Genomic DNA, 14,846 nt, shown 5'->3' with positions numbered 1-14,846 from the left:
TAGATTCTCGTTTGTTCAAATCATGACCCTTCGCGGAAAAAAAAATTCAACCCTACCACACCCCCACCCCCCAACCCCCCCCCCCCCCATCACACACACACACACACACCTCAGTAAATTTTCAGTTCTGGTCTTATATCTGCTTTCTCCTAGGTGATTGCTCAAGTGAACGATGTGGCCCCTGGGATTCTTGTTCAATACACATAGTTATAAATTGAGATATATCCATTAAAGATATGAATAAAGTATCCAGTGTGATTTAATCGAATATTGATTTATGAAAGTTTTCATCAACAGGGCGTCGATGAAATTATGAAATCAAAAATTTGATTTAAATAACTTTTCCTTCATTCAAAATTTAACACCAACTGTTTATCAAATTCACGGTTTACTACGAATATGTGCAAGGTGACGATAGAAACGTTGAAGTCATCACGTTTATCATAAAGCTTTTCATAAGGTTACCATTTATATATTAAAACCGGTGACGGTAGCCTATAGTGTTCGCTTCGTGATTGGTAGGCCCGGGTTCGATTCTCGTTCGCGGCGGCGCGTCAAACGTAAAACGTAAACATAGGAAGTGGCTGCTCCTTCACTAAGCACTCGGCACTAGAAGTAAAGTCACGGTTTCTTCGGATATCACCTTAACATCGTAATTCCCGTGTCAGTGGCGGATCCAGAAATTTTGAAAAGAGGGGGGCGACCAGTTTGAAGTCAGGGTAGGGGCCCACAGCAACACCAAAAACATTGATTTATCAAGTGTTGTGCATTTTTGACACCCGGACAGACTGCCCCCCTCTAAGTTCGCCAGTGCGTATTACAGTAGGCGTTGGCACGATAAAGAAACCTCACTGCTAAATGGCAATGAGTGCCGATTATAAATCTAAATTTGAAGCCCTTTACCGGCATACTGTGATGTTTCTGTATGAATGAAAAATTCTCGAGTGGGTCTTTAAACAATATACAATCAACCAATCTTCTAAATATAAAAGCCAGATAGAAAAGAGATGTGTCAGACTCTGATGTGAATAGCATTTCTAGTTGAAAGGGTTATATCAAATCTTATCAACGTTGAGATGAAAATAAATATTGTAGATTGATAAAACATTCTTTATTTCTATATTAACCGTCCTTTTCCTAGTAAAATTCCCTAGTAAAGTGATACAACTTTATTAAAACAAAATAAGGCTACATTTACTATAATAGCATTGTCTATTAGTTGCTTTTCAAAGCAAATTATACAACAACTGCAGTAGACTTTTTGCACAGGCTATAAGTTAAGATGGGTATTACAATATGGTACAAAAATAAGAAACACAATATTTCTTACGTTTGGTTTCCAGTGGGGGCTACTTAAAATGTAAAAACTAAGACATTTTCTGTTTTATGGAGTGCAAATGGGCTGCAAATATACATATAGAAAATAAGAATTTATACAAAAAATAAAAAAAGAAATTGAGAGATTCTCCAATTCCGTTATTTTGTATTTTAAGATCTCATATTGTAAACATGTTCATACGCCACTTTCAGAACATCATTTTATGCTTACGTCAAAAATACACAATTATCACGTCAATCTGCCTATCGGTTGGAAAATACTTTAAAAATCAGTTATGTTAAATAACATTTATTAATTTTGTAAAGTTAGTTGCTTTAAAAGAATAAATATGCTGTTTTACTACTATGCGCAAAGTATTGCGCACTGGAAATACCAGTTTGCCCCCTTTTATAGAAAAAAAAACGTAATTTCTTTTACTCAAATTTTTTTTTTATAAATTCTACACTGAAATTCAAATAATCTTTTTAGAGATGTACATGTAATTATTGTAATGACCGTCAATTTCTTTCTGTAAAAAACTCAAAATGACTAACGTAAGTTGTCATCATTTCATCTCTGAAAACTAATGTCTGAAAATAACACGACAACATAAATTTCGTAGTTCGTGTCTAAATCTTGTGTCAAAAAACCAGTAAATGTATGGATTAGCAATATGATTCAGAAGATTAAAGCGAAGACAAAAAAATAAAATATTCAGCTTATATCCTGATAGAAACAGAACACTGCTATCTGCAAAACTGTAGATTTGGGTGACCAGTGTCGTCAAATACGAAACTATGTAAACAATAATGATGACGAGAAACATGACAGTAATTCTCTGTCTCGCTTTTAACTTCCGGTTGCTGTCAACAATTGAGTTGTTGCTATGTTCAATGTTATTTTGCCTCAGATCTGTTTCTGGAAGTTCCTCCATTGCAATATTTTCATCAGAGATGCGTCTTTCCGTGGAATTAATATGATGATTATTTTGTCTTGCAGGGGACAATGTTCTATACATAACTCTAATTACAGGGATGTAGAGGGCAGAAGTAACACAAATGTTTCCTAAGGTAAACAAGAGTAAAAATCCGAAGTACCGAATCATCTCTTGACCTTCTTCAGCACTACAGCGAACAAATTCCTGAGAGATATTGAAAGTGTTCTATTTGAGTTCATGTCCAATGAATTTCAATGATGGAATTGATTCCCCAAACGATATAAGAAACATAAATAAGATAGATATTCTGCACAATTTCTTCGTCATTTGTCTGCCAAATGGACGACAAATTAACAGGTATCTTTGCAGCGCTATCGCAAAGATTAATTGAGCGGAAAACCCCCCAGTAAAGACAATTAAAAAATACAATGTTTTACACAAATGAACACCAGGATAATAATAGAACATTGTATCCTGCTGGTAAACATAGACTGCATTCGAAGCACATCCAATAAGATCCACAAATGCCAGAACTGGAATGAAATACCTTGAAAGCGTTTTGTCTTGTATATATTGACCGTACAGCCAAAGAACAAGAGTGTTTCCAAATATTCCGAACACAGCTCCGATCATATGCACTATTGTATTGGGGAGTAGCTCCTCAGAACGCTGCTTGGACTGAAACTCGATATATTCGAGATTAAACGTTTTGTTCATATTTCGGCCTACTCCTTTACTCAACGTTGTGACAAGTGACAACTTGTTATAAAGAAGAATTCCTGCCGTTAAAGCAGATAAATACAATGTAGATGTTGTTTACGATATGATAAAACAAGTAATAACTTTATATTACGTGTAATGTAAAGGAACTTAACAAGTTTTTGTAAAAATCGGAGGTTTAAGTGATCATTTCCTTAACGAGATCCCTTTTCCTGAAGAGGTACAGCTACGAACCATCATATTAGACCCAACTAAAATTGAACGTTTTGTTCATTTTTAGGCCTACTCTTTTACTAAACCTTGTGACAAGTGACAACTTGTTAAAAAGAAGAATTCTTTCATCAAAGCAGACAAATACATTTTGTTTATTATATGCTTATGCAAGTAATAAATTTATATTACATGTAATGTAAAGGAACTTAACAAGTGTTTGTAAAAATCGGAGGTTTAAGTGATCATTTCCTTAACAAGATCCCTTTTCATAAATTTCCTTCACGATGAATAGCTTGGGCACTTCATTATAAAAAAAAGCGTGGTTTAAATGAACAGGAATATACTCTGCAATTTTTCCTTGTAAATTCTATAAAACATTATATGAGAAAAAATATCAAGAAGAGAACACAGATCTTTTTTATCAGAATTAACAAAGAGCAAAAGTCAGAAAGTACTAAATATGGCCTAATTTCAAAATTGGACAGCTATGCTTCTAGGAATATCTACAGACTACATAGTTTTTCAAACCAACTTTCTTTTTTCAATATCTTTTACATTTTTTCTGTAAGGGGTCTTCAAAGTAGCATATGTTTATCTGGATTAATGTCATACTTTTTACAGGACGTCATTATGACGTTGCAATTTTTTTACACATCTGTGCTCTCAAAAATAATTAAAGTGCTATTTGTTTATTATCATAATATTTTAAAATGTGTATTATAAATCATTATATATAGTTATTTGATACATTGTCAATGAAAGATAATTTTGAAATTATAACATCGGGTATGAACAAGATTAGGTACGAGTGAAAATGACACCGTTTCCATTCATCATGCAAAACAGAAACAGAACACTGCTATCTGCAAAACTGTAGATTTAGGTAACCAGTGTCGTCAGATACGAAAGTACGTAAACAATTATGATGACGAGAAACAAAACAGTAATTTTCTGTCTTGCCTTTAACTTTAATGTTGCAATGTACAATGTTATTTTGCCTCAGATTTGTTCCTGGAAGTTCCTCCATTGCAATTTTTTCATCATCAGAGATGTGTCTTTCTGCAGGATTGACATGATGACCGTAATTACGATTATTTTGTCTTGGAGGGGGGCGTGTTTGCGAGCACGCTTCCTCGCGTAATTACGCGATTATAAAGTTTTTGCAAGTAAAAAAACATGATTGGAGTAACAAATCTTAAATCATTTGATCAAAACTGTATAAAGTTAAGATTTGACCATCTTGAAGTATATTGTTTGATTTACACAAATCGCGTGCTCAAGAGCATGATGACCATATTCTCTGGTTTTAACTATGATTTAATACAATGTCATATATAAATTATAAGTATGACAAAATTTCATTAAGAATTAAAAAATAATGTTTATATCAAATAAAAAATATGCATTTGAATGATGATCACATTTGAAAGGAATCTCAGCCTCTGCTTTTAATTTCACAAAGAAAATGTAAAATTTCAAATTTTGACTTTCATGAGCAATGATAAAATAGAGCCACATGGAAAATAGTTCGAAGTTTGAAGCGGTGCGTAGTTTTTTATGAAATGATTTTTATGTGAGATCATGATATGGAGAAGTCTCAACACAGAAAAAAGTAAATGTAACTATTTATCATCACAACATAGAATTTGGAATAGAGTGTATATTTGGAAATCAACTTAGTATCATACTATTAAAATCATGTTAGGAATCATAATACAGCACTGGTTTCTAAGTCAGAATATCACAATTTTATATGTGGTTGTAAAAAACAAACATATGTGCGGATGAGCTATCTTTTTTTGAAATATTTAACTCATTGGAGAAAAATGCAATGCTTATTGAGATTCTGCATTTGGAAGATAACGTTTCCATCATATGTTAGAATTTATCGAATTGATTACTCAGGGATCTTGGCTATGAAAATCGTGTGATCTGATACTTTGTCAGAATTCATTCTTTATCTGTTTTATCTACAGAAATACCATTTATTAGTCCCCTACTGGTGAAACCGGAGGTACACTAGGTTCTTCCTGAGTCTGTTCCTCGGTCTTGCAATCTTATGTTTGTCCGTCAGTCTGTCCTACTTGGTTTTCCTTACTTTTTCGAAACGCTTGCAGATGTTGAGCTGATTTTGGGACGTAAGTGTATCTTGATGAGTTACAATTTAAATGTCGATATGCTTCAGTGATTTTCGACAGAAATATAACATCTTAAATTTTTCATAATATGGTCTAAGATCATGTTTGTGCTGCACTTATTTAATAATCTAATCGAGACTGTCATGTTAAAAATTAAAGATTTAAAACTTGTTGGATAGCTTTATCATAAACAGAATATTGAAAAATGACATCTTAAAGAGAAAAGAGTAACCGGCCGGTAGGGGACATACATTGCTTATGCAATATTATCAGATTGCTTGTTCTATTTAAAATAAACTGATATTTAAAAGTAGCGATGTATTGATAGCAATCAGCGTTTTGAGGAGAATGCATTTCTTCCATAAGAATAATTTCATTTAATGATATTGAGCATTATTTCAATTTTCATCGTTTTAATCATTGTAAATCTGCCAAGAGCCCTGCACACGGAAAACCTCAGCTGCACCCTACCCGTAAACTTTAGCAGGCCTTTCTTCGCGTCTCTAGAGCAGACGTTCTAACCACTGGACTATATGGGCGACCAATATACTTTGAAAGTAGATGCATATTGTCGCCGACATCAAAGATTTGTACTAAACAAAAATATTTACCGTCACGTTTCATCACCGCCCAATGACCCTGAGTTCCGAATTAAGGACTAAATTCGAATCCGGTTTTTTTCAATACATTAAATTAATATTTCACACCAGGTGGAAAAGAGACAATAATTCTAAACAATATGCTAAGGGGATATATAAAATTAATACATGAATGTGAACTCAATTGCAAATGATTTAATTTTTGCTTGGGTTATATTTTAAACACATAATAATTTTGTTTAAATAGTGTTTGCTACATAACTCAGTATAATGGTAAGATTATTTCTGAATTTACATTCTGAACATAATTATGTCTTTTTATTATTATTGATTTTTAATATCAGATTTTTTTTTACGAGATACAGACAAACAGAAAATTTAAAAAAATGCTCTTCTATTTCCAACCTCGTTTTAAATAAAACGATTAGAAATACACATTACTCCTTTAAAATCTGAAATTGAATCATTTCTTTTTAAAAAAAGGTGTTGCTATGCCACAGTTAAAACAAAATAAATTAAGTCCGTTCTACTTAATTGTAAATATATATATCACTTAGAAGAACTGCCTGGTTTCAAAAGGAAACTGTCCCCTCTTTTTTCAAGGAAGGAAGTTTATTGATGTGTCACGCTTCTGAACAAAAAGATTACATTTCGTTTGATTTCATGTGCCGTTTTAGATTGAGGAGAAATAATTACACTGTGGTTGAGTTCTTTAATCAAAAGTTAAGATATGGAGGATGCAGAAACTTTATCCGAGGAATACTCGAAAGCCTTACTCTCCAACACAATTATACAACTTATAATGGGTATCCTAGGAGTATTTGATAATTGTCTATTTCTTTTGATGTACACTAAATATGTACAAGACAACAACCGATCCCGATATTTCATACCAGTTTTGGCCTGTGTTGATCTTGCAGGATCTGTGTCTAACGTTACTAAATTCTACATGGATGATAATATTCGCTACACTTACGCCAGTGATACTTTGTGTAAAATGTTTTTTTTTTCAATAGTGCTGACCGGAGGATTTTCGGCCCATTTGACCTTTGCTATAGCCCTGCAGAGATATTTAATGATATGCCGCCCGTTTGGGAAGCAAATGTCAAAACAAATGCGCAGAGTTGTCGTCTTGGTTATGTTTTTGATTTCCATAGGATATGCATCTCCAATGCTAAAATTGAATAAAGCATATACCAGCACATCAAATAACGTAACTGGAAACTTCACTACCTGTGCGACTAACAACGATACCTACAGACCCAGTGGCATGGTGCAATACCTAGGAATTTTATTATTCTTTTCTATTATTAACATTTTTGTCACCACTGTTCTTTATATTCCTGTAATTAAAACTATTTATAAAAGACGTTTGCCTGTCAGACGCAATCAGCCAAATAATGTTCCAGATGGCAACATTAATATTTCAATCAATGAAACCCAAACATCCAGCGTTGGGGAAAATGCGGGTCTAAAAAATTCAGTATATACTAATGATGAAAACAATAAAACTCCAAGGAAAGACAGAAAGGCCAGAAGGAATATTAGCATCATGTTTCTCGTGATCATTATAGTTTACGTAGTTTCGTGTCTTACATCATTGCTTACGCAAATCCTCCGATTTGCAACCAAAGAAGTTACAAAGGGGTACATTAGAAATATTTTCATATTCTGTCTACGTAGTAATTTTTTGAATCACATCGCTAATCCATATATTTACTGGTATTGTGACCTAAAATTCAGAAAAGAACTTCGAAAGTTTTGTTGCGATAAAATTCTTAAAACATGATTTTTTTTTCAAGATTTACAACATTGACTTGCATTTCTTGCAATTTGCCTTACCAGGGACTTAAATACATTTTCAACTAACTTTTTGACGTACTTGTCTTTGTATTTTTAGCATGATATTTCTGTTACAATATTCTTTTGGTTATTCTGTTCATTGGTTTTGAAAATTAAACATGCAAAATTATATACTTTTTGTATAGAAACAAACTTTAAATGTAACTTAAATAAAAAAAGATTTATTAAAATGATGAAGAAATCAATCAAAATAAGAATGAAGAATGCGTAATAGATACATAAAGAATTCAAAATCAAAAGTCCATTTTAAACTAGCAATCGGGAGCAGAACAAACACGGACGTCTTAAACATAAGAAGTGAGATCAGGTGCCATGGAGGAAAAAGCATGCCCTGGCAACCGATCACAAACGCCGTGTGCTCCTTGCCATGATCCGAGCATTACAGTAAATTAAATCGGCAATTTAAGTATAAATAATAGCTTGACAATTAGTATAAAACTCTCATTCAACGTGTGATTTTATGTTTGTTTAAAGTTCTGAATTTGACAATACATGTATTTGTGATAATCTTTACGAGTTTATTACAAACTGCAATCTTGTCCTGGAGAATAATATAGCATACTTTAACAAAGAAAGTTCAATGCCCATTAATGGACTTTATTGAGAGGCAAATAAGTAAAACTGGAGCCAATTATTACAACTGGTTATTATAATCATTGCATATTTTTGAAAGAAATAGTTACAAATGAAATGCTTTGCAAAAACAAACAAAGAAATATTACGAAAAAAAACAACAAAAGCAAAAAAAGAAACAAAAAGAAACGCAAATACTAACTTCTTAAATTAGACATAGAAAAAAGACATAGACAGGAAGGAGGTAATGAAACCGAAAAACAATTTAAGATAAAGAAGAAATAAATGGTAGACATTCATAAATAGAAAGGTTTAATAAGATATCTTCACATCCTCATGGTTGTCGTTACTGAGGTCTGGTTAAAATAAGATAAACAGAGGCGGAAGAAAAGGCCGCCAATGAAATGTAAAAAGTTAGAAAAGAAAAATTTATCTTGATATAGTTTTTATAGTGTTTACTTTTTATTAGCAGAAAAAGAATAGTATTTGTATAGAGTTCATTATATAATAAATTGAGCGACTTTTTGATGATAGCGATTTTTTATATTTTCATTTACAAGAGAGTTCAGCTGTTAGGATATTTCACGTCAAATGAGAAGAGAAGATAACAAATGGTAATCTACAATATAATATAATATAATATAATATAATATAATATAATATAATATAATATAATATAATATAATATAATATAATATAATATAATATAATATAATATAATATAATACAATACAATACAATACAATACCATACAATATAATATAATATAATATAATATCAGAGACTTCTGCTGAGTTTATCGTATACTAAATTAGTACTTTATAAACGTCCTTCTAACGAACTTGTCCTTTTTCGGTAATGCAAGAATTTATGAATACTGTACAGTATGTTATACGATCGCTCTTTATGAAGTACGCAACAAGATACCTTCACAGTAATCTGAAGCCGTGTTTTTATTGTTCAATAATATTTTTTTTTTCTGAAAACAAAAACAAAAAATAATGGTATCTATCATCATTTAATAAAAGGGCCACGTATAATATGAAACCATCACCATAAATGCTCAGATCAAGATGATAACATCGCTCTATAAACACAGTATAACATTTTAACAGTACTCCGTAAAAGCTCAGTATACCATTGTAACATCACTCTATAAATGCTCCGTAAAATGTTATAACATCTCTCTAATTGCTCAGTATAGCATTATAGCATCACTCTTTAATGTTTGACATCGCGATTACTTAGCTTAGCGGAACTCTTTTTCAATGGAGGTTGGAGGGGATGGGCAAATGTGCTATTGAATACAATGCAAGATCGATCAGTGCAGAATTTATAATGACATATAAGTAAAAAATCCTGGTGGAATACTTTGTAGGGCTTGGAAATAATATCGATATTACAATATATTGCGATACAATGACAAAAATATCGTATCGCAATACGATTTTGTAATATCGATATATTGGCAATATGTATAGATTAAGGAATTTTGTTTTTAAATATAAAAAATTGACTGATGAAAGTTTGTTATTAAGTCAAACAGTTAGACAGAAGTTGTTTCTTGGAAACATATCAGAGCATAACTTAAATGAAATCAACACGATTTTTTCTCGTGTTGGTTACATAGTTATGTACATTCTGTATATAAATTAAAGTAAATTTAGTAAGAAAATGCCATTTAAATTACATTTAAAATATTGCATTACAGTTAAAAATTTCGCAATATATCGCAATACGAAATCTCGGGCCAATACCCAGCCCTAATACTTAGCTTAACAAACACTGAACCATCCTTCAGTTACTGTAGAGCACCAAATCTTTGCGACACCCTTCTTGCGAAACAATCATTAAATCTTTATTAGCCACAAAAATTTTCAGGAATCGAAGCTTTTTTATGTCTATAACAGTATGTGTAGCAATTGTTTTGTTAACATAGTTTGATCCTTAAATATTGTATTCTTTGTTTTTCGTTTATGAACAAATACTTCAAATGTTAACTACATCGATTTGAACCTACGAATTTGTTCGGTTTCTGGATTAGAAAGAAAAACATGACTTTACGTCATCTGTTATATATCCAGTGGTCATCCTACTGAAAAAAAACCTATGCGCAACCCGAATTATTCCGGGAAGTAGAACGGTTACCGTAATTAAAAAGTACAAATGTTCAAAAGATAATTGCGCATATTTTTAGACTACACTTAAATATGCGTCAAAATTTACGAAAAGGATATTTGATTTATAAAAACGCTATCGATGCGGTTTTTTTTGTTCCGGATAGTCGACAATCCTTCTAAGAATGTAATCGAAGATTGGCATTTTATATATATAATTAATTGTTTCTTTTTCAAATAGTTTGCAAAATTATTACAAACTACAAAATTCTTCCCTGTATAGATCGGAAACAACCTTTCCGTTTTGGTTTCTTTTTTATACGGGAAGGAAATAAATTGAATAATTATTTATAATATATAAAATGTTCATCTTCATGTTAAGTTTTATTCCCCTTAATTATGCCAATCAAAGGTTCAAGACAATTTAGTTAATTTTCTTTACTTCAAATTCAGACTTAGCCCTACAAAGTATTCCACCAGGATTTTTTACTTATATGTCATTATAAATTCTGCACTGATCGATCTTTCCGTTTTGGTTTCTTTTTTATACAGGAAGGAAATAAATTGAATAATTATTTATAATATATAAAATGTTCATCTTCATGTTAAGTTTTATTCCCCTTAATTATGCCAATCAAAGGTTCAAGATAATTTAGTTAATTTTCTTTACTTCAAATTCAGACATGGACGACGTACAGATTTTGTCCGAAGAATATCTTATTCCGTCTAAAGTAATACAACTGATTATTGCAACCTTTGGCGTACTTGGAAACAGTCTAGTTCTTTTCATGTACACAAAATACATAGAGGACAAAACAGGCTGCCGATATTTCAGAACTATTCTTGCTATTGTTGATCTTCTGGGATCTGTTTCGAACGTTACTCAATTTCACTTGGATAACACCATGCGCTAAATCTATCTCGGTGTATTTTTGTGCAAAACAATTACATTCTTGATTGTATTAACCAGTGGATTCTCAACTCATTTGATCCTTGCTATCGCATTGCAGATGTATAGGCTCATTTGCCGTCCTTTTGGTAAACAACTAACCCCAAGAGTGTGCAAAATTATAATCGTTGTTATATTTTGGATTTCTAAGGGATATGCAACTCCAATTTTTAAATTCAAATCAATATCTTATCAATTCACTTAATTTTACAGATGGTGTGTCTCTCTGCCTCATCGATGACGGTACTAACAACTCGCGTGTTATTATAGCATATCTAGTAAGTTTGCTACTGATTTCCTTTATCAACATTTTCATCACATCCGGTCTTTACATACCTGTGATTACCGGTCACGGTGGCCTAGTGGTAGAGCGTTCGCTTAGTGATTGGGAGGCCCGGGTTCGATTCTTGTTCGCGGCGCTGCGTCATACCTAAGACGTAAACAAAGGTAGTGACTGTTCCTTCGCCAATAGCTCGGCATTAAAAGTGAAGGTCACGGGTCTTTCGGATATGACCTTAAAAACGTAGGTCCCGTGTAACGATAGGTGCTGGCACGATAAAGAACCCTCACTGCTCAATGGCCCTGAGTGCCGAGTATAGGTCTAAATTTGAAGCCCTTCACCGGCATACGGTGACGTCTCCATATGAGTGAAAAATTCTCGAGAGGGACGTTAAACAATATACAATCAATCAATCAATCATAACCGTGATTAAAACCGTTTATAGAAGACTTCCCATTGGTAGACGATACCGAGCACATAATGTACAAGATAGAAGAAGTCATGCCGTATCCACGAAATCTAAATGGTAAGTGTTGGAAAAGTAACAATAGACAAAATTCACTTTCAATTGATGAGGAAAATCGAAACGCCTCTTGCAAAAGTATAAAGAACAAAATTCTAGAAGGAATATCACTGTAAATATTTTGTCATTTTAATTGTCTACGTAGTTTCGTATGTGACGTCATTAGTTACACAAATCAACCACTTTGCAAAAGCATAGGATATAAAAGGATACAAACGGAATAGTTTCCTTCTCTGTATTCGTTTTCAACTGGTAAATCACATGGCAAATCTATATGTTACTGTTTTTATGACTTCAAATTCAGAGAAGAGCTTCGAAGACTTTTTGTCGAATCAAATGATAGTTATAGTTATTTAATCTAAAATATATTTGTTGATCGATTTTCAATAGGAAACGGCATAGTTCATATTTCTATTTTGCATTTTTGGAATACTGAACTTTTACCCTCTATAGTATGATTAACTATGATTATTACTTAATTTGAAAAAGAATCAAGTTACAGTTTGTCTCTCATACTCGCACTAAACAAACTACTAATTATACAACAGATGTTTTTTTTATTTTATTTATTATTAATATCAATTGTCACATCATCGTGTTTACAGTATCTTAATTACATCAATACATCATTAATACATATAATAAACAAATACAAAAAAATATAGTAGTGACAATTGAAAGGGGGAAAGAGAAAGAAAGGAAGGGAGAAAGAAAGAGGGGGTTGAGAAATTGTGAAAGAAGAGCATGTTCATAGAAATAAAATTAGTGGTATATGTAATAAAGTAGTGATTGTAAACGTCAGTCGTAACTGTTTGAGTTTTGTTTTATCTCACAATTACCATGTGTATATCTGTATGACATCAAAAGTCACATTTCCAAAGAATTGGCGACTTCATTTACCAATTGTTCCATTATTGAAAACCTATGAGGTCCAATATGGGCGTCGACCATCCACCTTGTGATGACGAAGGCGGCGTTTTGAATGTTATTTACTCTCATATATCGCAACATCTTCCGCCCGGCCCCATGTTCAGAATCATCGTGATAGTTTTCATAAACGGTACGGTCCTCTGTGACAAATCTGTATACCAAGATTCGGTTATCGGCACTGGCTGCGTAGGGATCTATTAAAACTTTGCTGTACATATTCTTCACAGCATCCACAGTTTAACTCGAGCACCAAAAGCCATAAAGTCCGAGCCGTCCTTTTTCATTGGGTCCGAGTTTTTTATTTCAAACCGAGTCTAGTTGTTCCGTCTCTTCAGCTGTTACCACTAACGCATCTGCATTCGTTAGAAATGGAACATCCTCTTTATATCTGGCGCCGTTGGGTAAGATTACATTATGCTTTTGAATCTAAACAGTGATATTTTAGGTTCTCAAAGACTCTTCCATATCTTACACCTAGTTTCTAGCGGAAACTATTAGATGCAGGTTGCTGTGTAGTGATAAAGAAAGGCAACGGTTGTTTAGCCATTTTCTTAAGCTTTTGGGCATTAAGAATTGTGCTGATTTTACCACGGTCGGTCAGCTTTGCAGTAATGGATACAGGTCGATCAGATTTATATTCTGGACGCACTCCATTTCTATGAATCCTTACAAAACTGACATCCACCCGAGAAGTTCTTTAAAAGTAACTGGCATCGACGTGGTTAGGTTCTCGTTGGGTTCGTAAGGATAATAATGAATAAGGATATTGTCCTGCATAGACCTTGATCTAAGATCCGTAACATCGTTTTCGATAACGGACATTTTCCTGTTCATTCGGATTACAACCGATTGTAGTAATTCCAGTTCTCTCCGAAGTTGAGCGTTTTCTTGTCGTAGCAAAGATATATCTTCATAATTGGTCTAACTTTGTTCTAAAACGTATTTTATAATTTTGAATTTACGCTCTGATTACCCTCCGACAGATCATTTCTTATAGTTTCCACTGATGTTTTAATGTCCTCAATAATGGCAACAATAGACTGATTATCGGCTTGGTCTTCTAACGGTTCACTACCTGCATTCTTCTCTGAGCACTCCTTAGCCTGTTTTTTAGAAGTAGCCCCGGTTTCCATTCTATCTGACGGCATTGTAAATGCAGAAATATCACAAATATCACAAACAGCCCTCTCAAAGCAGAGAAGCAAACCAGTAAACCAAGATATGAATATTAAAATCCTTCTAGAAATGCCCTAAATTGACCAAAATCTCCGGAGCTCAAAACTAAGCCGCCTTACCCTGAGATGTCACGTGATCTTTTTTATACAACAGATGTTAATGTATGTACATTAAGTTTGTATTTAAAAATTTTTTTAAAAAGGGGGAAATTTTTAAAAATAATTCCACGAAAAGAATAAATAGCAAATAATTGAAAATGCTGATTGGTGTGTATTCTTCTTTTTTTGAAGGAATTTTGATCAATATCCTTGATTGTGTGATATAGATTTCTACAAAATAAACAGAGCTGGCATTTGGCAAGATTGATAACTCTAAAGGTTTTTTTTTTTAGGTTCAATCATGATGAAACTATTGTAGTGATTTTTCAAGAACATAATAAGAAGAAAACATGTTTCAGCTTACGTAGGGGTAATAAGGAAGCATACAATTTGTTCTACCTTGACTTAATCA

General features: G+C 32.8%; 1 pseudogene; it reads right to left on the bottom strand.

The window, feature by feature from the left end:
* Nucleotides 1–13,097: 13,097 nt before the first annotated feature.
* On the bottom strand, nucleotides 13,098–14,308 carry LOC134282021 (uncharacterized; annotated as a pseudogene).
* Nucleotides 14,309–14,846: the final 538 nt, after the last annotated feature.

This window comes from Saccostrea cucullata, unplaced genomic scaffold (assembly GCF_032062105.1).
Source record: "Saccostrea cucullata isolate Sc308-1 unplaced genomic scaffold, CSIRO_AGI_Scuc_v1 ctg9909, whole genome shotgun sequence".
Lineage (NCBI taxonomy): Eukaryota > Metazoa > Mollusca > Bivalvia > Ostreida > Ostreidae > Saccostrea > Saccostrea cuccullata.
This window is presented reverse-complemented; position numbering and strand designations above follow the sequence as displayed.